The sequence below is a fragment of the Balaenoptera acutorostrata genome, chromosome 16, assembly GCF_949987535.1.
Source record: "Balaenoptera acutorostrata chromosome 16, mBalAcu1.1, whole genome shotgun sequence".
Lineage (NCBI taxonomy): Eukaryota > Metazoa > Chordata > Mammalia > Artiodactyla > Balaenopteridae > Balaenoptera > Balaenoptera acutorostrata.
In genome coordinates this window covers 56,806,032-56,830,220 of record NC_080079.1, presented here as the reverse complement: position 1 = coordinate 56,830,220, position 24,189 = coordinate 56,806,032, and the positions used below count along the sequence as shown (strand labels likewise).

The 24,189-nt window shown below is 55.6% G+C and overlaps 1 protein-coding gene across 5 annotated transcripts in view; it reads left to right on the top strand.

Annotated features, from left to right (window-relative positions):
* Positions 1 to 24,189, top strand: part of ZMIZ1 (zinc finger MIZ-type containing 1) — a 233,972-nt gene that overhangs the window by 849 nt on the left and 208,934 nt on the right. The gene's annotated exons all lie outside the window — the stretch shown is intronic.

Here is a 24,189-nt window from a genome sequence, read left to right as displayed (position 1 = left end):
GTGGCGGCAAGGGGTGGTGGTGTTAAGTTGTGCATCTGAATTTCCAGGGAAAACACACACTTTTGTAAATGGGAGGGGGGGCGCGGTTAAGTTGTTTGTGTGGGAATTGCCCAGGGAGACGCGGCGTACCATACTAGCGGGGAACGCCAAGGGGTGTGTGTAGGGTCTTCCAGTAGATCTTTAGAAGCCCGAGGAACCTTAAGGCCAAAGCCTCGATGGGGCTGCCCCGGCCAGGAGGGGAGCCCAGGGGAAAGATGTGCGTGTGAGCGCGCGCGTTGCAAATACGAAAGTAATTTCCCCGTGTTCTTTTCTTCCTCTCCGTCTCCGGCGGCGGCGGCGGCCCCGGGGGAGTGGGAGGCCGGCCGGGGCGGAGGTTGGGGGGCCGGGCCGGGGCTGGAGCTGGGGTGGGGGGCGGGCTCTGGAAGCTTGTTTCACATTCCTGGTGTCTGGGCTGGGGAGAAAACAGTGGGGAGCGCGGCCTCGGCGTCTGGGGCGCGGGCAGCGGGCGCGCGTCGCCCCCTCGCCGGGGACATCTGTCCAGGAAGCCAGCCGGGCGAGGAGAGGGCGCGGTGCGGAGGGCAGGCTCCCCGCCCCGGAGCAGCAGGGGCGCGGGCGAGGGGCGGCCGCCTTCCCGGCCATTGTGCGCCAGCAGATTTTCACGGGAGACTGCCCCGGAGCCGCCGGAGAAGGCCGGGAGCCGGCCTCAGCTCCGGGTTTAAAAGACACTCCAGGAATGTAAACAACCCGAGCGGGAGGGCGGGCGGGCGGGTGCAAGCCAGGGCAGTCGGCCCGGGCCCCCCACCCCTCCCCGGGGGACAGCCCGACAGCAGGGCCGCTCAGCCCGACCCCTCTACCTGCCGCAAACTTTTTTCTCCCTTGCCGTCCCTTCCCACCTCGCTCCTCCGGCGGGCCACGGAGCGAGGGCCTCTCCCTGGGCGGGAGCCCAGGGCTCCTGGCACCTGGCGCCTGACCCTGGAGGCCTGGCGGCCCGGCCCCTGCTTGGGTGTCCGGAGTCCCGGCAGCGCCTGCCTGGGAGCCGCAAGCTTCCTGCGCAGGCAGTGCCGGAGTAACTGGGGCTCTGAGAGCCTGCCCGCCTGCCTCCCTCCTTCCCGCTGCTCCTTCCCCCGCTCTCCGCCTTCTCCTCCCCCCTGACTGCCTTTCCAATGCCCTGACATGAGGGAGGAAGATTTAACTTGGCAGCCCAAACAAATGTTCTCTCAGAGGTCCTCCAAGAAGCTGGCGGCTGAGCTGGCAGGGTGAGGGCACTGCTCGGCCAGCCTTTTCTTCCTCCCTGCTCTGCCATGGCCATTCGGAGCCCCCTGGGTGGACAGCCCAGGGCATGGGAGAGTAGGGCCCAGCCCCACAGATTTAAAAGGGCAGAGGGAAGCCACCTCTGGAAGCCCCTGGCTTGGCGCTGGGCAGGAGCTGCCCGGAGTTGCCTTCTGGTGCCAAGGGTTTTCTGGAGGATTTTCTTGAGCAACAGTTTGTCTCCTTGCTGCAACCCCGGGAACAGGGCCTGGTAGACCAGAGGGTTAGCCAGTGCTGTCTCCTCCTCCCTCGTGGGTGTGAAGACAGGCTCCTTACACAGGGCAGGGCAGGAGGCCAGAGGCTGTTCCCAGAGGTGCCTGGGTTTGCTTATTATTGTTTCTTGAAGGTAGAGATAAAGAGGCAGGCGCTGTAGCTGGAGAATGGGCAGCCTGGCTGGTGATGAAGTCTGACTGGCCTTTGCTGGCATTTGTAGTGTGGTCCTGGGAGTTTAAAAGTTGCTCTCAGGGAAGTTCAGATGAGGGAGCAAACCCGTAACTTTCTCTGTCCTGGCTGCTTTTTGAGGGGGTCCAGGGAATTCCTGGCCCCTCACTTGCCCGCTGCCTGCCCCTCATGGCGCAGTTTGTGAATGCCCCAAGCCATGTGCTGACCTTTCTCTCTTCAGGTTGAAGATATTGAAGCACCAGCATCAAACAAAAGACACATTGAAAGCCGTATCTGCCACAGAGCACGTGTGACTTTGGGGCCAAGGGAATGCATTTGGAGGGCGATGGTGTTTTCTTCTGAGTTTTATGTTTTCGGTTGGGTTTTGTTTTCCCCAAAAGGACAGAAGCATCTCCTTGTCCCAAGTCACAAGGATATGAAATGCTGTTTTCACATGTAAATCTCAAAACTGTAGACTTCTGAGTTGGTGGCAGTGACTGTGGTGACTAGGGGGTGGTGGGGATTGAGCAGTAGGGAGTTTTCAAGAGTTTTAAATGGTTTTTGGATTGGGGTTTTGAGGCATTCAGGGTATGGCTCACAGAGAAGAGTTGGGAATAAGTAATTGTTGGACTTATGGGAAACTTTGATAACTAGTCCTGTCTATGCAAAAAAGATTGCTGGCTTCTTTATGGGGACAAATGTCCCTTTTTTCTCCTAAGGAAGGAGAGAGAAGGAGGAGCCTCACTCCTTTCTCAGCCAGGAGCAAAGAAAGGTCCAGAGACTTAGGGTTTCTTTCTCTCTCTCTCTCTCTCTCTCTCTCTCACACACACACACACACACACATGCCCAGTGACAGTAACACAACATTGTCTCCATCCCTGGTCCCCAGAGATGTGCCCCAGCCTAGGACAGGTGTACACCATCAATGGAAAATTGCAGAGGGAAGGACCCAGCTAAGAGCTGCAGACTTCACTTTTTCCCTGATTGACAGAGATCGGGGTAAATAAGGAAGGAAGACACTTGGAAACCTGCTGTGTCCTGAGAGTTTTGTCATAAGAGTCCGCGTGTGTGAAGCCACAGATACTGAGTTCTCTAGCCTCGGCCAGCATCCAACAGGCAGTCATGACCCTAGTCTCATGGAGAGATGTTGCTGTAAGAAATTCAGGCACCAACAAGTCAATTTCCGGAAGCTTCTCTGGGCACTCTGTCACAGAACCAGGAAGCCGGGCCTGCCAGGTCCTGAGTCCCATACGTTTTCATTCATAACTTTGCTCCCCAGGGCCCTAGCCTGGCTCCTATCACCACCTCATCTTTATGAGGTTCCTTAGGTTTTGTGTGGACAACAAAGGCCGGGCTGCTGTAATTACCCTGAACCCTGCTGCAGCCTTGCCTGGTGACTGCTCTGACCTCTCAGCAGGACACAGTGGCTTCTGTCCACGCCCTCTAAGGAGGGGGGCTCTTTGTCCCTAGAGCTCTACCCTGAGGAAAGGGGGAGGCAGAGCCTGCGTAGGCTGGAAGCTCCAGGGGTGATCCGGAGGTTGGACCCTGCCCTCAGGGAAGATGAAGGGAGGCTGAGAAAACCAGTCCCAAGCACAGGCTGTGAGGAAAGAGTCCAGAAACCCATCACGATTATGAGGGCGTTTCCTATTACCTGAGGAGGTAGGGGAGAGGGGTCAGGAGGCTGTAGCTGACTGGCTGCTTTGAGCCCATAGCTTCACTCAGCTGGGCCTCAGTCTCCACATCTGTAAAATGGGCCCAAGGGCAGAACACCCCCCCCCCGCCCCCCAATCCTTGCTGTGAGGATGAGGCAGATATGGGCGTGAGATCCCTGGGTGTGTGTCCCCTGAAGGCCTGGCAGGCTCTGGGTACAGGATGGATGAGGCACAAAGGGGTTGGATTGGAGGTGCTAGAAGCATTTTCCAGAAACTGCTCTCCCATCCAAGGCTACCTCTCTGGCAGCTTATTGTCCAGCCTTGGCTTGCATGCTCCCCATGACAGGGAGTTCACTACCTTCGGGGAGTTTTTGCCTTTGGTGGACAGTTCTGACTATTGGCGTGCTCGGCTGCATGCCTTCTGGAAATCAACCCCTCCTGACCCTCTCTGGGCTTGAGGAGCTGGGGGTTCTCCAGACCACAGACTCGTACTTTCCTGAATGATCCCAGATTCAATACCAGTGCCCAGGCAAGCCACACTCCTGTGGGGTGGGAGGACACCCTTCAAATGGCTGCTTCCAGCCCTTATTGGGAGTGACCTGTGGGGAGTAGGAGAGGGTCTGCCTGAGGGGCTCACCGTCATCTGTCTTTGTGTGCCAGCTTTGCCTCCTGGCACTTTCCTTGGATCGGGTAGGAGGAGAAGGAAGGAGATAGATAGCAGGGGGTGGGGTTGGGTCAGGGGCCCAGCATTGATCCCACAGATACTTCCTGAGAGCCCGCAGTGTGAGGACCGTGGCCTGTGAGAGACCCTGAAATGTGTAAGACAGTTCCTGTTCCTTAGGAGCTCCCAGTCCAGCAAGGGCAGGAAGATCAGTCCAAATAAATAATTAACCACCACCTGCTGGCTGCCTGCCACGGGGCGCACGATGACAGTAATAACCACAGCCCCTCGCCTTTGTACGGCACTTGGTGGATTTAGAAGCGCTCTCCAACTTTGCTTAACCCCAAGAACAGCAGCAGAAGCTAGCTTCTATTTGGAATTAGCCCCATTTAGCAGAGAAGAAAACTGAGGTTCAGGGAGGTGAAATGACCTGTGCCTCAGCCAGGACTCAACCCCAGGCCTTACAGATGCCAGCTGTGCTGCTGCCTTCCCAGTCCACCAGCAAGGCAGGGACAAGGATACAGAAATCCATGTGGACCCCGAGAATGGGGAATCGGGGACTGAGGTTAAGGTGGAGGAGCTGTGCCCAGGAAGGGTCATGGTGGGGCCTCCCTTGCTCCCCCCATTGGGCAGCACGCGGCCCATGCCCCGAGCAACTGCACCCTTTTCTTACGGCACAGTGTCTTACAGCCAGAGCTTGCTCTGAGCCCCAAATCCTGCCATGACTGCCCAGGGCACACGTGTCTGTGCATGGGGCTTCATCCCTGGCCCTGGAGCAGGAAGCAGAGATGTTGCCAGGCCCCAGATCCCCGGGCAGACCAAGGCTCTTTCCTGGGCTGTGATGGTTTCTATAGGTACAGACGTTGGCTCAGCCTGCCCCTCCTCTGGCTGAGTCAGTCCCCAGGCCGTGCGGGGTAGCCGCCCTATGGCGGCCCTTGAATTCCTTCTGCCCCTTGACACTGCCCGCCTGCAGGCCAGGCCCCTGCCCCGGGTTTTCTGGAGCTCATCTGAGTGCCACCCCAGGACAAGGCTGCAGGTGGTGGTGTCCAGAGCAGGGAGCAGCCGGGCAGGCTGAACTGGCATCTCCCCAGGAACCCTGGCCCAGCCTGGCACACCTGCACAGGTAACGACTGTGGCCCGGGCGGGCCCCGGGCCCCGCCTGTCAGGCCCAGCTGCCGGGGTTACTGCAGGATCGTGTTGGGGGAGGCCGGGGTGTCTGAGCTAATTAGATTTCTTAGATATCAATGCTCCCCTAATCCTGTTAGCCCGGCTGTAATTGTAACCACTCGAAGGTTTCAGCCGTGGCAGGCTGTTGAGGACAGACGGTGTGGGGACTCTACTCGGCCCCAGCCCCCAGCCTTAGCCAGCCGGCTGGGGACTGGGGACTCCCTTCCCAGGTCTCTGGGGTGGAGGCCTGATTGATGTAGGTGTTGTGCTTTTCCATAGAGTCTTAGCATTGCAGACTGTCACAGCAGGCGTGGCCCTTAGGGATCATCCAGCTCAAACCCTTCACTGTGCCAGTGGGGTAACTGAGGCCTGCAGACGGATAGGGACTGGTCTAGGGCCTGGATGGCTGGTAGTGGCAGGGTGGCAGGGACTTCTGTTCTGGCTTGGTAATCTTTGTACCTGGAGACTTCAGGGCAGGTCTAGAATTGTCCAGGGGCTAGTAAACCCTCCAGAGAAGTCTGCTGCCAGAGATAGGGGCTGGAGGGATTCATTTATCTCAAAGCTGGCTCCCCAGTTGGCATTACCTGTACACAGACACAATGCTGTTGCCTCTGCTGGCCAGGGTTTCTGCTGAGGACTCAGGCCTGCCTCTCCCAGGGCTCCCAGACATGGGGGCTTTCTCCCTCCTCTCCCACCAGTCTGTCCCAGATTCTTGATTGTTTGGAGGGTCCACCTCAATGCAGATTATAGATTAGCCGGAAAATAACAGAGCTAATCTGAATGTTGGGGGGAGGGGGGGGCGTGTCGTTTAAAATATAGTCTCTTTGTACTTTCAGTGGCTCTTCTAAAATTATTTTGGTGTCTGTCTTAAATGGACACTGCACCCACTTTCTATCCTTTCTTCTACCCTGTCCCCATTCTCATTCCCCAGCATCTCTAGTCATTCACCCACAGAGTTTGGCACTTGCAGGGGAGGGGGGCGGATGGCTGTGATGCCTTCAGAACCCCTGCCTGGGAGCTTCCCACCCAGCAGTCACGTCCTGTCCTCCTCTTCGCTCTGGAGCAGTGGGAAGAGATGTTTGAAACCTCCTTCTACTCTGCAAGCTCCCTGCCTGTGTGTTGCACACCTAAGCATGTGGTGTAGAATTGAGGGGCCGTAAGGGTTACCTGGTCTGACTTTTTTTTTTTCCAGTCCGGGAAACCCAACTATGGAAAGAAACAATTGGCTGTATCCAAGGGCAACAGCGAATTAATGGCAGAGCCAGGCCTGGAACCCTGTCTCTCTAGCCCATTAGTTCATTAAACATTTATTGAGCACCTATTGTTGGCCTGGTGCAGCCCCAATAGCCACCCTTTGGAGCTCAGAAATGAATGCTGTTCCACCTTTGACTTGGGAAGGGCCAGATGAACCTGGGGAGGACATTTTCAGTCGAACCCCCAGATCCTATGCAGTTGGGGGAGGATGGGCCATGGAGCCCCAACCCAGCAGCATATTTCTTGAAAGGTAATAATAGGCTGGTTGCATTGGAGATTTGAGGGAAGTAAAACAGAAACCCTTTAGGGAGGGTACAAGATTTCTCATCTGCCCAGGCCTGTTTAGTCCAAGGAGATGGGTGGCTTCCTCTGCCTGTCTGCCAGCCCCACCCGGCCCTCTGAGGGCTGATTTTTGTCCTTTGTAGAATGGCCTGCTGCCTTGTTCCTGCTAACACTTCCTCTGTGGATGGAGAAGCAGGGAGGGAGCCCGGTCCGCCGTGGGAGTCACCCGTGTCACCTCAGGATGAGGGAGGAGAGCCAGGTGCCTGGGCCTCACCCCATGCCCGGCCTTTTGTCCAAACTCCAATCCTACTCCCTGGTAGACCTTGGCCAAAGCTAGGAAACCTGGCACTCGGCTTAGCCCAGGTAGCACTCTGGCTGAGGGACAAATGGGGCACACAGACCTCTGGGGAAGGGCCCTGAAACCCTTTGGCATTTGCAGGTGGGGAGGGCCCTTCTAGGTCTCTGTCCCACCTTCCTGTTTTGCAGCGGGGAAACCCAGAGCCCAGAGAGGTAAAGGGACTGGCCGCACATCACACAGCAAGATGGATCCCTTGCACCAGAGTGTCTCATTGAGGGGGCCTGAGTGTTCCGGGTGCGGAGGGGTGGAATTTTCTTATTGATGTCATTATTTTGGTGCTTCTGCTGTTTACATCTTTAGAACAACTAACCAAAGTCCTCCATAAATATCCTAATAGCCAGCATTTCTTGGGCAACTCGTTTGTTTTAGGCTCATATACTGCCTGGGATCAACTCTCATCTCCACCCTCTGTGACATCTCTGACTTTGGGCAGCTCCACATCTGCAAAACAGGCTCACTAATAGTATAAAAAGAACATATTACCTTTCCGTTAGGTTGAGGAGATGGAGCACATGCAGGGTCTGGCACATAGTAAGTGCCCAAGACACGGTAGCCTCAGTCATTGTCATGGCCGTTGCTTCCCACGACCCCTGGTCAGCTGTTAGCACTGCGTTACCTCCATCTGACCGACAAGCAGACTCAGGTCAGGGGGATTGCCCAAGGTCACCTGGTACCTCAGGACCAACAAAGGCAGGCTTGGGATCCAGGCTTCCTGACACCTGCCATTCTCCCCTCTGTAGCAGGAAGGGCTGCTGGGACATCTCGGAGAGGCCCCCTGTGACAACCCAAGTTTTCATTCACCCTATCAGGGAAGCCTGTTCCCCTGGGAGAGATGTTCCGCAGGTGGAGACTTACATCTGGGTGCCTGCCTTGGAACCTCATATTCCTCACCTGTAAATTGAGGCGAGTGATGACCATCCGTCCCTCGCAGGCTTTTCCCCGGTGGAGAAAAGGAGAGGATGGAGGGGCTGAGCCTTGTCAACCGTCAACTACTGTGCAGAATCACAATGGATGGTAACTGACTCTGGGACCTTAGGCCAGTCACGGATGCCCTGAGCCTCAGTTTCCTCACCCGAAAATCATGAGCTGAGACCACATCCAGGTTTCCCAAAGTGGGTCCTCGGGAACACCGGTCCACAAAAGGAAGGACAGATGGCAGAGCACACCCTGTCCTGGGAAATCGCCAGCCCCTTTGCCTCACCCAGGGTTTCCCAAGCTGTAGGACACTCCTCCGGTCTCCCTTTTTAATGCAAAATAACTATTAGAGACACCAGTGGAACATCCTGGGAAACGTGCGGCTGGGTGGTCACTTCCAGCTCTGGCATCTGCAGCTCAGCCAGCCCAGTGGATGGTTTCCCTGCTGAAGAACAGCCTTTCCTGAGGGATGCCTACGATGGGGAGGACGAGGACGGCTTCCTTGTGGACAGAATCCCCGCCAGCCTGCCTTCTTGGCGGTTCTACCTGACTTCTACCCCCTTCAAGCCTGCAGGTCTCTGTCACTTTTGCTGGCCGCCTTTTCTTTTATTGTTACCAGACCACAAATCCGTTTGTGGTTGGGCAGGCCCCAAAGCAAGGCCAGCTTGGCAGAGGGGTGGGGCCCCTGCCATGTCCCTAGAGATAGGCCTCAAAGACCTGCCAGCTGTGAGGCAGGAGGGGCCTTGTACCCGACCTGCGGGGACCCTGAGCCTACGTGCACACCTTGGCAATTATGTATTTTTCTGGAGAGATATGGTCCCCAGCTTTGTTCCCATCCTTGAGTGACTTTGGACACCTGAAAGCAGTGTAAGAACCACAGCCTTCATCCAAGGGTCTAAAATTACTCTGGTCCTGGAGTGAGCATGACTGTTGGGTCGTTTTTCCCTTCCTCCTGCCCACAAACCCTCTGATTCCCACTCATTTTTGTGTGTCACTTCAGTAGTCACGGAGGCATTTGTGTTTAAACCCCTGTTCCTAATCCAACCTGACTTTGGGCTGATGAGGGAAGGGACCTGACCAAGGTCACTAACAGCGGTAGGGCCCCCCGGGCACAAAGCCTGGCACAGGGACTGGGTGGCCCCAGGGGGTGGCCTCTTGTGCCAGCCGACCTCACTGCTGAAAGCATTCTGTCTCATCCGCTGTCAGCGCCAGGATTCAAAGTCCCCAGAAAGAGCTAAGGATTAGGGTGAAGGGAGCAAGGTCCCGCCCACTCCCTCTTCTAGGAAGGCTGGGCAGGACTGGTTTAGGGCTTACCTCCTCTGGGTCAGGAGGCCAGTTTCAACCATGCTGGCTGCACTGCCTGTTTATCCTGCCCCGGTTAATGTTTCCTCTTCCTGGGCCGAGGGGCCCAATGGCATTTACCTATAGAGGAGTGCTCTGTGTCTTCAGGATGCCTCGCTGGTATGAATCAGCTGTAAGCTGTGGGTGTCGTGCTGCTGTCGGAGAGGGCGAGGCGGCCTGGGGCCCTGGGGAGAGCCCTGGGCCTGAGCTGGGTTCCCGTGCTGGCAGGCCCACTCTGTGACTGTGGACGTGTCACTTTCCCTGCCGGGCTCGCACTCCTCCTGTCCCTGACCCTGTGGGATTCTGAGGAGTGGGCTTTGTGGCTGGCAGGGGGCGAGTCAGGGGGCTCCTTGGCTCTCAGCCTCCCTGCCCAGTTTGCTCACCACCACCCCACCTCACACCCCGAGCTCCAGGAACCCCCTGTGATTCTGATCCTGGAAAAAGGGAGGAAACCTCAGGTGTGATTTCTTGCCTGGTGTTTGGTAATGGGGCCTGGCTGTGAAAGGAGCTTCCTTGAAGCTGTGAGCTCAACACTGATTTATTTCCTGCAAAAGGACTGCTTTGTGATTCCTCCCACCCCAGCCCGGGTTGACACCTTCATTTTTGCGTGTGAATTGTCTGTGAGGCTGATTTCTATAGGCAGAAGGAGTGGAGCTGCTTTGAAGGGTGGAATCCTTGTGGGCCCCAGAATTCTCAGCATTTTCTGCCCTGTGGATGGCTGCCCTCCTAGCCGGCTCCCTAGAGGCGTGGTTGTCCAGCCAGTGTGATGGTCCTCCAGACCACCCCCTCCAGGGGCTCTGGACACTACTATGCCGACTATTCGTGGGACCTTTGGTTCTCAGGACTGCAAGGGAGCTTGGCGGCCACCTCGTCTGGTGCCTTGTTACACAGATGACTTCTGGCCTTCTGCAGCATCCCCAGAGAGCACCCTCTGTCATGGGCTTGCACGCCTCCAGGGACGGGCCGCTCCCTGCCTCCCAGCAGCTCCCTCCATCTAGGAAGTTCCACCTCGTGTGGAGCCTGGAAGGATGCCTCCTGCTAGTTCTCATCTCAGGACAATGCAGACGTGGGGAAGTCAGTTCTCGGGAGCTCCCTTCCATACTCCACGTCATGGGCGTATCCCCAGAGACTTCTTGCTAGGCTGAGTCCAAGGCTGGAGTGGGCAGAATGGGCTTCCTGAAAGAGGTGGCCTTTTTCGATTCCCTGGGCCTCCTTATTATCTCTGCCTCTGGTAAGAGCCTGGGCAGCTTGGAGACCTCAGGCCTGACCTGAAAACGGTCTAACCCAGGTCGTAAGACGTGGATCTAGGCTGGGGAGGTCCTAAATGTGGCTCAGTAGGGTCTGAGGGAAAGAAAGTGGCCTGGCATCTGCTCTTCAAGGGTCAGACATACCCGATGGTTCGAGAAGGCTGTCTATCTTCCTAGTCTCTCCCAGCATGCTCACCTACCACTGGAACTGGGGTCCCTTTCTAGGAGGATAGCCAGGGGGCTGTGGGTAATCCTCCCTCCCTGTCTGCTTCCATCCGCCTCCTCACCGAGCCCCTCTCTGTCCCCTGCCACACTGTCAGGGGACATCCTGCCTAAGTGTCCTGAGGCCCCAGAGACCTGGGTGTCTGCAGAGAGCACTGGACTTAGAGTCAGAACTTCTGGCACTGCCGCCCACCAACAGTATCCTCCAGGGCTGTCACAAGAGTCAGAGGGGAGGGCCAGCACTTTGCACGCTGTACAGTGTCATGGCGTTGGGGAGGGCAGTGTTTTATTACTATGTGCCTTGATGACAGTGTCAGCACAGAAGGGCCTTGGAGATTATCCAGGCCAACCCTCTCATTTAGCTGCTGAGTCTGACCCCAGAGGGGACAGGGGCCTCCCCAGGGTCACAGGGCAGTCTGTGGCAGAGCTGGAGCTAAAACCCAGGCATCCCGACCATCCGCCAGTGCCCATCCTCTGCCTTGTCACTTGACAGAAACCCTTTGCTCCAGTGAGACCTGGGGCGAGGTCCCTTATGGCTGTGGTGATGGTACGCCTGGCTTGCCTGGGATTTACCATCCTCATCTCACAAAGCTCCTGGGCCTCATGTCTCTGGCTGTGCTCATCAGAACCTCTGGGCCTGGGGGCAGGCAGGTGTTCCCTGGGGTCTTCATGAGACAGCTGGCTCCCCCAGCCTGGGGCCCTCGCCTGGGGCTGCTGCCCTATTACAGTGTTCTGCCCTTCACTTCCTGGCTCAGACGGGGCTGCCCCGCACTCTGCCAGCCATCACCTTGGGTGGAAACAGGGTCTCCAGGAACCCACCTGAGACCCCTTGCCCAGGTGTCTGTTCTAATTGGCTGCAGGATGTTACCCTTGCCTGGGACCGTGGGTTGAATCTGTGGCCCTAGTTTCAACCTGGTTTGATCCCTCCTGGGGCTCTGAAGACCCAAAGATGCCCAGACTGTTGGAGCAGGAGGGACCTGGGTAACCAGCTTATCTTATCCCTGTCTCATCCCCATTTCCCAGAGTAGGAGACTGAGGCCCAGAGAGGGAAGGAAGCTGGCTGCAAAGCCAGCAAGATGCTAACTCCTCCCGCCCTAGCCAGCCTGGCCTCCTTCCATCCTCTGCTCCCTGAGACTGATTCCTTGGGCTGCTCAAGTCTAGTGTGTATGGAAAGAACTATTGACCCTCAGGCCAGGCCCTGCTTCCCTTCCAGGTCTGGGAGCCCGTGCACTGGGAGGGCAGCACACTTTTCCTGCTTGTGGGTCCTTAGGCCAGCCTGAGAACAAATTTTCCTGGCTGGTCTGGAAGCCTCCAGTGTTCTGCCCCTGAGGGAGCAGGGCCTGGGATCTTTCTGTGCCTCCCCTTACCCAGCTCTCCAAGAAAGATGGATTACTTATTCATTTATCAATTTGTTGAGCACCTCCTATGTGCCAGGAACTATTCCAGGCCCTGGGGATATAGTGGTGAACTTGACAGAGGCCTTGCTGCATTCTCCTAGGTGAGATAGTCAACAAGTCTACAACTTTATGTATGATGTCATGCTGAGTTATGGTAAGTGTTTTGAAGAAAAATAAGTCAGGATGAGGCGATATAAGGAGATGGGAGAATAAGGGTTCTTTAGATGGAGTGACCAGGGAAGGCTTCTCTGAAGAGGCTACATTTGAGCAGATATCTCAGGGAGGTAAGAGAGTGAACCCCATGAACATCTGGGAGAAAAGCACTCCAGGCAGAGGGAACAGCATGTGCAAAGGCCCTGTGGCATGCTCTAAGACAGGCAGGGAAGCCAGTGTAGCTGGATGGAGTGGGAGGGGGAGGAAGATAGGAGAGGAAGTTAGCAAGATGGTCAGGGACCAGGTCGCAGAGGGCCTTATGGAGCACGAGAAGGGCTTCTGACTTCATGCTCAGTAATTTGGAAGCCACTGGAGGATTTTAATTAAAGGACCGAGACTATCTGGTGTACCTTCTAAGAAGATCCCTCTGCCTAGTGAGCTGAGAATAGACTCTAGGGGACAAGGGTGGAAACAAGGAGACCAGCTGGGTAGCTTTTACAGTAACCCACATGAGGATGCTGGTGGCTTTGACCAGAATGGTCAGTGGACTTAGTGAGACAGAGTCAGATCCTGGATGTATTTGAAGGTTGACCGAGGTTATGCCTAGGAGCCCATTGGGAATGCCTACCTACCTCTGCAAAACAGGCTGAGGGCTGGGACTGGAGAGCTGGCCCAGATCTCCAAGTCCTGTGGGAGGACTTTTTCTTTTGCGCTTGTCACTTTCCATATAGCTATAAGGTGTCCATTTAACAGTTGGAAAAACAGAGGCATGGGGAGGTGTTTGTCATACCCTAGTCACACTTGTAATTTTGCCATTCTGCATTTGGTTTCCATCGTGATTTTCTTCCATTCATCTCCTCCACTTTCATGCCCTCTACTCTGTGCACTGTCCGTTTCTAATGTGCCATCACCCTCAAGCCCTGGGACCTTTGCCTATGTCAGTTCCTTCCCCAATCCTATCTGGTTAACTCCGCTGCACCCCTAAGAGCCCAGCTCAAGAGCTGCCACCTCTGACCTCCCTCCCCTGACATTCTCAGACACTAGGGTAGGGATTTCTTCCTCCACTGAAAATTCTCCTGTTCCTCTCCCTCCTGCCCTCCATTGCTTGGGATCAACTGGAATGGGGGCTGGGTCTGTGCCTCCCTTCACACCCCCTCTTTACGCTCTGTGTCCTCACAGCCTGGCCCAGGGCTGGCAAAGAAGAGGGAACACAAACATTTCAGTGTATTCCTGGAGCAGTAGCTAGTCACTATGGAAACAAGGAAGTGTTGCAGCTTCCCTAACTTTTGAGGCTGGGGTCACAGAGGGCAGCTCTATCTTGGCCCCACGGGATCTACCCAGGATTATCATCCTGGGATTCTTATTGATTCAAAGTCACCTTCGGCAGGTCCTTTCCCATCCCTGGGCCTCAGTTTACCTGTCAGTGACATGGGGGCACTGGGACTGCTTGGCCCACTAAGGTCATCTCTGCCCTAACATTCCTTGTCCCTGTGCCTCCAATCCTGCCTCGTAACCGCAGGCAGACCCTTTGCCCTCTCTGGGCCTCCATTTCCCCATTCTCTTCATCTCTCTCCTCTAAGAGGATAATCTGCCTGAGTCAGGCCACTCCAGAATCCCAGAGTTCCCGCAGCCGGGAGGCCCTCGATAACTAAACTGGGATTCGTGTGACTTGCAGAGGCAGCAAGAGGGTGGGTTGCGGGGGAGAAGCCAGGCCAGCTCTCTCTGGTCTGAACCTGTGCAGGCCGCTGGGTCTCCTTGCCTCACCTTGAAGGTGACTAGAGCCAGTGTTTGTCGGGTGGGCCTTGCCTCCGCTGGCCACTGCCTCTCAGCATTCTGGTGCTGAGCAGAGGGCTGGCACTGCGGTCCAGGGCGGCCCCAAGGCTGCCCGCAGTGAGTGGGCAGGCAGGGTGAGTGGGTGGACAGTGCCTTCTCGCCATGACTCCTCTCTCCACTTCATTGCGTAGAAGCCAAGAGTTGGCCGAGCACAAAACCGCAGCCTGGCTGCCGGCACCCTCCGTGGCCCAGCAGCACCTGGGCAGGGTGGTTCCGGGGCTCTGCCCCAGCCACACAGGGCTCAGACTGCTGAGGCCGAGGGTCCAAGATGCCCCACAAGGCCTGACCCTGAGCCAAGTCCGCACCTGCCAGTGAGCTCAGTGGGCAGAGGACTCAGCTTGTACCAGCCCACCCCAGCTCCCGCCTGGCACTTAGCAGTGGGTCAGTCTTCCCAGCAGGCCCAGAAAGAGAGGAACCCGGGTTGAGAGGGGTCTCTGGATCTGCCTGCTCACCTGTAAAATGGGTGGAGAGCGCCCGCCTCCCAGGGCTGCCAGGAGGGGAGGCTGAGGAAGGGAGTTTGTACCCAATAAACACACTTGTTAGGATTGCCAGCTGGAGGCAAGAGCAGGCCTCAGCCAGAGGGATGCCCCTGTGAACATCTTTTTCAAGAAATGAAAGCCTGAATATTTTAAGAATGAGAATCTGGCCTGTGTAGGAGAAGTACCTCCCCCTCTGTGTTTAAGTGGTTCCCAGGGGTCAGGGACTCATGTGGCCATCCAGATGTGTATTCCCTGCCTGTCACCGCTCCACAAGTGTCAGATGTTGGGCTGAATAGCTACCCCCAGGGCAGCACTGGGCCCTGGAAGGGGCTCTGGCCAGTGTAGGAGACCCATTTCCCATCTCTACCAGGGAGCAGCTTTCTGACCTAGTCAAGGTGCTGGCTCTGTCTGCCCTCGGTTTCCCCATATGTGCATTGAGGCCTCTTCTACCTGGGATACTTCTGGAAGCCTGGTTGAGCATTTGTACCTCCAGGATAGGCAAGCCTTTCTATACCACCCCCCCTCAAGATTGAATGTGGTCTATCTGACTTCTACTCACGAAGTTCTCACGTTTGTGAAACAGGGATCTGTCCATGGGGCTTTGGACATCATCATGTGGACCGTGGCATAAGGTCTCCCATCCCCTCCTTACCGGCAAGCCTGTGTTTTGTCATTGCCTCCTCCTGGGGGTCTCTCAGTGCCCCCCTTTACTCCCCCAGCCCTCTGCATTCTCCCTGGACTGCCCCTTCCTTGAGGGTACCAGCTAGGTCTCATTCCTGTATCCCCAGACAGCCTGGATTGGTGAAGGTGTTCAGTAAAGCTCGGATAAATGGATAATGAAATAGAAACCCTCAGCTATCCAGATACTTCCGATTTTCTCAGCACATAGGTTTCACTCAGCTGTGTTCACTCGCTGGAGTTTTGCTCGGTGTATAGGATCCTTTAAAAGAAATCAAATTTTTAGTAAGCTCCAAGGCCAGAATTGGTTTTCTATAGTTTTCACCAATCTTTGTCTTTTAAAACTGGTGCTTTCTGACTTGTGTTTTTGCATTTCATTTATTTACCTTGTTTGAGCAGCTTTTTCTTTTTGGATTCCATATAGTAAATAAGCCCACCTCTCATTTTATTTAGATTTCTCATGCCGAAAAGGCAGGGAGGGTTAGTAAACACTCTGCTTTGGCTGTTCTTTGTTATGTTCTTACCTTCATGGACTAGATTTTATGTCTGTTCTTCCTGCCTGAACCCCAGGTCTCTGACACTCCATCTTCCCAGCGCTTGCTCAGTGCATTGTGCCTACTGGGACCACCATGTGTGATCGTGCATGTTGCGCACTGCACAACTTGGGGGCACTTGCAGTGTAGTTCTTATAGATTACATGTTTATTAAATAGGTTCTGGTGGATGGTGGTAAAGTGTTTCAGGAAGGGGAGCCTTGTTCTAATTCTCACAAAGCCACTGTAAGCTTTCACTGGGGCCCACTGCCCCAACTGAACCTTGGGAGTCACCCTTGACTCCTCCCCAGGACTGCCAGCTATGACATTGGGTTTCCATGTCCCCACTGCCCTGCCTGGAGCCTGGCCTGTGGGAGTATATAGTCAGGGAGCTGACACCTCTGACTCCACCTTCCAAATGCTTCCGAAGCCTCCCCTCCTTTCCACTCCTATGCAGCAGCCTTTCCCTCCGGTGTCTACCTCCAGCTTCCCCTCTCCTATTCTCCCTCCACTTAGCCACCAGCATTACCTTAATATTGTATAAAAGAGACCTCTGAGGCTGTTACTTCCTCTGCTCTAGTTAAAACTCCTTCGTGACTCTCTACCACCTACAGCCTGGTACTCAGGGCCCTTCGTTCTCTGGCCCCAACTAAACTTTCACTTGTGTGTGCTTTGCATATTCTGTTCTCTGCCCTGTCTGCTTGGTGAACTCCTAGGCATCCTGCAAAACCCTGCTCAAGCCTGGGCTTGCCCTCATGCACCAGCTAGATCAGGGGGGTTGCTCCCCCACCTTTGCCCCCGTTTCCCCAGAACAGTTGCAGCCCTCATCTGGCGGGATCTCAGCTATCTTCAAGGTGCCCTATCCACAGGCAGGCTCTGACTCCCTGATACCCAGCACCATGCTTGGCATCTAACAAACATTCCAAGATGCTTGCTGAAGAGGCAGATGAATAAACGATTGGCTACACTTTACACAGAGCTGGTAGGTTTTGCGGTTTGGAGATATATATAAATACATAAATATAAATAAATAAATAAATACATACATACATAAATATAAATAAATAAATATATATATACACATATATATACATATATATATATTTGCACTCTAGTTGGGCACCTTGGAAGTGATTTGCCTGCTTCGCTTGAGAAAGAATTGAGTAACTTCGGTCCCAGAGTCCCAGCTGCCTCTTGTACACAGTCTGACCCCTCGGCCCCTTCTTGTGCCTCCTGCCCCCCACTCCATTTAGAACCAGAGGGGTAGCTGCGCCCAGCCGAGCTCCTAGGAGCACCTCCTGGCCCAGGTGGTTTTGCCCAGAGTTGCCGCCCTCCTCGGCTTGGCTTCCTGGGAGAATTGGCTCAGCAGCAGCCTGGCCAGGTCTCAGAGCTTCTTGGGCAAGACTCCCTGGGCGGGCCGGGGGCTGGAGCCTCGTACGCACAGCCTACGCAGCAGGCCAGTCTGCGGGCGAATGGGCTGCAGCTTGCCACGGGGGCGGGAGGGAGGGACACCCTCTGTCCGGTAAACAGGGGTGTTCGGGCCTGCTGAGGCATATCCCCGCGCTATATCGGTTAGAGGCGCTGAGCTGGGAGTTGGCAGGTATCAGCCAGAGGGTGACAGGGAGGGAAACTTGCCTGGGACTCGGACCCTGCAGCAGAGCAGAGGCTGCAGAAGGTTTGGGGTCCCCAGGCCAGCCTGACTGCTGTCCCTCCCGTCGCTGATGGTCTTTTCGCTCCCTCAACTCGGGCAGCTCCCGGGGACCTGGGGAGGCTGGGTCGGTCACAGGCAGGTGAATTCGCTTAGCCGGTACTGCGATCAGAGCTTCTGTTTAGCTGTCCCCACTGCAAATACATTTCAGTCCACGTCCACTTGAGTCAAAACTCATATCCTTGGAAACACCCACTGTGCACCAGGCATGGTTAGTTGGGATCTCATGATCGTTACAACCCTCAGAAGTGGGTGGTGTTATTCCCATTTTAACCAGGCAGAAGCTGGAGCTCAGAGGGGTGAAGTTGCTTCAGGCCCCACGGCTACCAAGGGGATGCTGGTCTTTTTCTTCCTACATGTGACCCCTTCTAGATTTTTCTTTTCAAATCCATCCCTGTTGGGGCAGATGAGTAACCCAGCGGGCATGGTTGCCAGCCTCTGCCCCTGACTGGGGAGCCTGGGCAGGTGCCTGTGCCGGCACCTCTTTGGGGGAGGTGGAAAGGCAGCCCGGGAGCCTGGAGCAGCTGGTGGAGTTCATTGCCACCAGGGAGAGTATCTCTGTGGCCCATGGCTGGCACATTGACATTCTGGATCCTTCTCCCCCGCACAGCTGAATGCCGAATGAGCCCGCTTCAGTGGAGGAAAATGTACCCCGTGGTACTTCTGTAAGCACAGATCGAGGGCCGTGGCATTGACAGAGAAATCCAGATGCCGCCCGTGAACCCAGTACTGTAGGCGGGAGCGTCTGCTTACTTGAACTTGGCTGAAGGTGTTTCTTGTCTTCCCTGATTTCCTCTTGTCTGGTTTTTGGCCCAGTGCTGTTGGAGTCCCGCCTCATGCCACGGGAAGCAGTGAACCCCTCCTCTCCCTTGCCCCTGAAAACCTAGGAACCCTAGGACTGCAACGTCTGATCAGACGGATTCTGTAGAAATTGGCGGTGCTGGGTCCCTCGGGCTCTTGGGGTGCCTGCTGCGTGCTCCTGAAGGTGGAATCTCATGCAGGGCATGCCAGCCGGTGTGTCTTCATCTGTCGATGGAGACAGCCCCCTGGCTTTGGAGGGCTGCTGTGAGCATCACCTGTACGGGCTGCACCTGAAACAGGGAACCCGCCAACCCTTCCCAGGACAGGGGCCAGAGCTGCCTCCTCCTTTGTCCCCCTGCCATGCACATATGTCCATGTGTGTGCACAGGACTTCTGGTTTTCGGAAGGGAGGGGACAGGTGGCAGACAGACAGGATGAGCCCGAGTGTAATTTTATTTCTGTGGTTCACCTTTCAAGCTGTCACGGTAAATCTATTTTACTTGTCACTTTGTAAATCATTATGCAGGATTAAGCCTTTTACCAGGTTTTAGGGCTTCTGCAGCCATCGACAACCCCACCTCTTCCCCATCCTGCCTTCTGAATGCCCCTCGCTGCTCTGAGCATTGGTCCTGCTGCTGTTTCTTCAGGCGTGGTTGGTTAGAACAACAGTGGGGGCCTGGGAGACAGCTGGCCCATCATTGACTTTAGCCGCCCCATTTTACTGACAGGAAAACAAGCTCGGGGGGAGGGGCAGGGACTCCCAGACCCAGTGCCCAGGATGCTTGGGTGTTTCTGCCGCCCCTGAAGCAGTGGGGAGGGAGGCTGCTGACGGTAACCCGGGGTGCTGCAGATGGAGGGCTTCTCCTCATCCCCTAGGGGGCTTGGAACGCCCCACCCCGCCATGGCTGTGAGACCCACAGAGAGCTCCAGCTTGGAAGAGGTTTTGAAGGGAGGCAAGGTCTTCTCGGATCCAGAGAAGAGCCTTCTGTCCCCTGCCAGGGTACAGGGCCAGGGCTACAAGCTTGGGTGACAAGGAGCTGGATGTGAGGGTGTGGTCAGAGGCCCCCCCACTGGCCATTTATTTATTTGTCTAGACACCTATGCACTTCTCCAGAGAAGGCTTCAGGGTGGAAGAACAATGCAACCGTTCGTTGAGATGCTCAGAGCTGCAGACGGTGGCCAGGGCCCACTAGGCCAAGAGCCAGCAGTGTGCGGTGGTGCATTTCCTATCGTCGGCCCATCTGGAGAGGCCTGCTCAGAAAAACAGAAAACAGAAAGGCCCCACCCGCAAGGCTGACACATGTTTCGGGAGCTGAGGCTTCTAGGGCGCTGGCTTTGAGGGGCTAGGGAACGTATGTGTCCCGCAGAGCCCTGCCGGGTCGGGCTCAGCCTTCTTTCTCCCTGCCTTTTCCATCAGGGTGGACGGGCTTCCCCCAGGCCAGGGGATTCCTTCTTGTCACTTGGGTTCAGCGCTTCTTCCTGACCGCCTGCAGGTAGAGGGCTCGGCCTTGGAGGGCAGCGTTCGCCCACCCTGCTTCCCCCATGCGCCCAGCCAGACCTCCTTTGTCTTGTAACCTGACAGATAAATCACTCGCCTGCAATTTCAGTCCAGCAGGAGACCGGCTAGAGTGTGTCCTTAGGGTAGGGCCCCGTGCTTGGCATGGTGAGGGCTCCCGATGGAGAGCAGCACCTGGACCAGGCAGCGGTCCCACGGCCTCCCACTTCGCCCGTTGCAGCCCCTACTAAGCTAGGTGGCAACTGCCTGTTTCTTTCCCCATTTCTAGATGTGAGCTCCTTCTAGAAAGCCAGAGCCGTGTCTCCTGTATCCCCTAGCATGGGGTCGCAGGGAGGTGGCGTGGGCAGAGGAGCACAGGCTAAGGCAATATTTCTTGAGCAGAAGGATGGCCAAACGAAAATCCCGAGACCCTGACTTCAACGAGTTTCACAGTCGAAATTGGAAACTAAGCCTTGGCTGCTTGGCAGAATAGGAATGATACATACTGAAAGTGCCAGCGAAATCTGCTAAGAGGTTCCAAGGAGGCCTTGAAACAAGTGAGCGATGAGAACGGGCTAGAGTAGTCAGGGAGGGCCTCCTGGAGGAGGGGGCACTTAAAGGTGGTGTTGATAATGCAGAGGCTTTAGCTAGAACAAGGCGAAGAGGACAGGGGAGGAAAGGCACTTCTGGGAAGCGGAAAGGTGTGAAGAGAGGGAGAGAGGTGTGCATGCCCCGGAGGTCCGGGGGAGCCCAGCCAGTGCCTGTGTCTTCAGGGGAGTAACTGGGGCCAGGTCTCCAGGGATGGCTGGGACCCCAAAGGGAAGGCAGGGTTGGGAGGGGACACTCATCCTAGAGGCGAGGGAGGTCAGGGAAGGGCAGTGTTTTAGGAGATTAATCGGGGGGCAGGGTGCTGCTTGGATTGGAGGGAGAGACTGGAACCTGTTGATTACACAGGTGAGTGGAGTCCCTCAGCTGCATTTCAGGACCAACCTACCTGAGCTGGGTGGGAGGGCTGGTGGGGTCGGGGCCTAGGGGGCTGGCCCTTCCTCCAGCTGGGCCCGCCCATGCTGAGGGAGCGAGGAGAAGGTGAGAGCAGCAGGGGTTTCTGCAGGTCTGAGGGCAGGCTTGGCCCAGCTACTCCCTGACGGGGTGACATGGCCCTGTGCCTCTGTCCTCAACCTGCAAAGCGGGGAGATTTAACAGCCCCCACCCAGCCTGTCTGCTGGGCTGCTGTGAGCAGTAAATGAGACTGGGAGGTGAAGGTCTTTGGGAGCTGACATCGTCCGTCAGGTGTCATCCCATCGGGGAAAGTTGGTGGCTGCAGTGGCATGGCCATTTCATGGCTGCTGGTTTCATTAACAACAAGCTGTGTGACCTTGGACTGGTCACTTCCCTCCTCCAGGCCTCGGCTTTCTCCTCTGTAAATGGGTCCATCCTGGTAACCCCTGTCTCCCCGGGTGCTAAGCGTTGCGGTGAATGCATGCCACGTACACCGTTGCTGGCGTTCCCTGCTAGGAGACCGAGGCTTGGGCGTCACTCTGTGGGCAGGGCTCCACGTTGCCTGCCAAGCCCAGTTGTCACGACAGCATCGTGATGCCTCCTTGTAAGCCTTGGAACCTCCACCAAGAGCTTCCAGTGCACGTCTTGGTCTCTGGTGACTTCTAGGACCGTACTGAGGTTACTTGCATTTCCGGTCCACTCCCTGGAGGCCCCTTATTAGTCTAGCAGGTAACAGGCCCTTATCAGTTCCTGGTTATCCCTCAGCAAGCCTTGCGCAAGTTATGTGCCTTTAAGTGATGCTTACGGCTGTTTAGACTTCCTGACACCAGCTGGCAGAGGGGCGGTCAGATAGTTTGCTTTTCTATAAAACGCGGAGGGTTTTTTTTAGAACAGATTTTGTTTTTCTGATAAAAGAGCCCTTGAGAGAGTGAAGAGAGAGGGTACTGGAAACAGCACTCCCAAAGCTGTTTGAATATGATGCAGGCAGTCGAGGGGCTGGGCGGCCAACCAATAGGAGAAAGGCTGCTGGGGGCGCACATTACAGTGGGGGCACCTGAGGCTCAGAGAGCAAAAGGGACCATCCTGAAGCCACCCAGCAAGAGTAACTGGGTGGCACTTCCAAGCTTCAGATAAGAATGGCAACTATTTTCTTCTCCTTCTTCACCACCACCTCCACTACCACCCTATTCAGAAGACTTACTAGGGTTCAGCAGTGTACCAAGCAGTTCACATACGTTATCTCATTTAATTCTCCAGCGAACCCTATAAGGAAGGGACTATTTTTATCCCCACTTAACACACACACGGGCACATGGAGTGATGCTCAGAGGGATTAAGGCCACAGAGCTAGGAACGTGTCAGGGGCAGGATTTGAACACAAGTCTCAGAGCCTAGAACCTTCTCTCCCACTGCTCTCATTGACCCCCTCACATGCCCTGGACGCCTCTGCATGGCCTGTCCCCGGGCCAGCCCCCGTGAAGCAGAGAGAAGACGTCTTCCTCTTTCTAGGAGGTATGGGACTTTCTGTATTGAGGAGATAAAAGAGCCCGTTTGGGATGATTTTTATCAGCTTGAGCAAGCCGGTTTGACTTACAGGAGGAAGCCAATTTGCATTTTGGGAAAGAGCTGAGTGTAAAGGCCGTGGTGAGCGCTGGGTGGATTTATAAATAAACAGTCGACCAAGGGCATTGTGTGTTCCCAGCTATACAATGCTGGGCTCATATTGACACCATAGACCATTCTGCACGTCACAGCTGCCCTTTGGACAGAAAGGGCCTAATTGAGTAAGAGCCCGCTACTAGAAATGCCAAGGAACCCGTCCCCCGACCTGGCCTCCCTGGGCACAGGCCAGCCGGGTGAGTCCAGCTGCAGCCGGGCCTGTTTACTGTGGCTGCTGGCATCGCGTGCCAGGTGCAGAGCCCGCCGGCGGTGACAGCCGGGCGGCTCAGAAGGCTGCGAGCGCTGGGGCCGGGCAGCCTGGAGGGAGGCACAAGGGCCAGGTTCCAGGCGTTTAGCCAGGTGACACGGGGGTTACCCAACAGCCTCCCGTCTGGGTCCAGACCCTCACTCTGCCCAGCAGTCCTTTTGCTTTCTGGAGACTGAATTCTTTGGCCATGAAATTGGTAGTACTCTCTTCCCAGGTTATTTTGAGAATTAAGTGAGGCGACATTCACGGTAGATATATCTGTTGTCCCTGCCCTGCCTGGGATAACTGTGTGATCTGGAGCACGTCCAAGGCCCTCTGATGGGCCTTAGATGCTGGTCAGGGGGTGGGACCCTCGGGCCAGAGGGGCTGCTCCTGCCCCAAGGGGTCCAGGAGCTCTGACTCTTGGATCTGCCAGGATTCATACCCTGCATCTTCCACCTGCGGGACCTCAGGTATTCCGACGTCCCCTCTGAGCACCTCAGTTTTCATGGGTATAAAGTGGGGAGACTGGGGGTTGTTAGGATGAAATGTAGGGTTAGTGCTTAGCATAGAGCTGGGCACGTGGTAAATGTTCATAAATAAATGATATCTGAAATATTTATTTCAGGAAAACCTACTTGCAAATCAGAACACTACCTATCAAGTCAAATATTCTGATTTAATCTCAGAAAATACTAAATAACAATAATAACCATAATACCAGTAGTTAGAACACTACCCCTACAAGGCCCATACGTTGGCCCTGTGAGCTTCTAGAACCTTCACGGTGACCCTCATTCATGGCTGAACTGAACCAGTTCTCACCTGGCCTTTCAGCCTTTCCAGCGTCCAGCTCGCCTCTCTGCTCAGATAAGGATCATCGTGTCTTTTTTAGCTGCCTGCTCTGAGGGCAGACGTGCTGCTTCCCCCATCTTCTCGTTTCACCTGTCTGTTGCCTTGGGCCTGGAACGCACCTAATAATCCTGCCATGTGAACAAGGGCCCTTGGTACCCAGAGATACTGCCCAGGCCCCTGCACCCCATGAGGCGCCCACTTCTTCTTATTCCAAGCCTTTGGGGAATCCATGTCTCACGGCCACCTGGGGTCCCTGCACCTCAGTCCTCATGGTCACTTTGAACCACTGTTATCTCCTGAACCTCTGTCACCTCCTCACCCATGTTTTGTAGGAAGGTAGTTGGGCAAAACTTGGTGCAGTCAGTTACATGATCTGCTCAGGTGGTGAGGCCGGGATTTGAACCTGGCTCCCGGCCTGACCTCCAGCCCTCAGCTTCCCACTGGCCCTGCGGCCTCTCAGGGCTCCTGGAGAAAGCTGAGGGGGAGGCTGAGTTGGGAGAGGAAAGGCAGGAGATGAGTCCAGGTGGGTAAATGTCTGCACAAGGAGCTACAAAGGAGAGGGCCT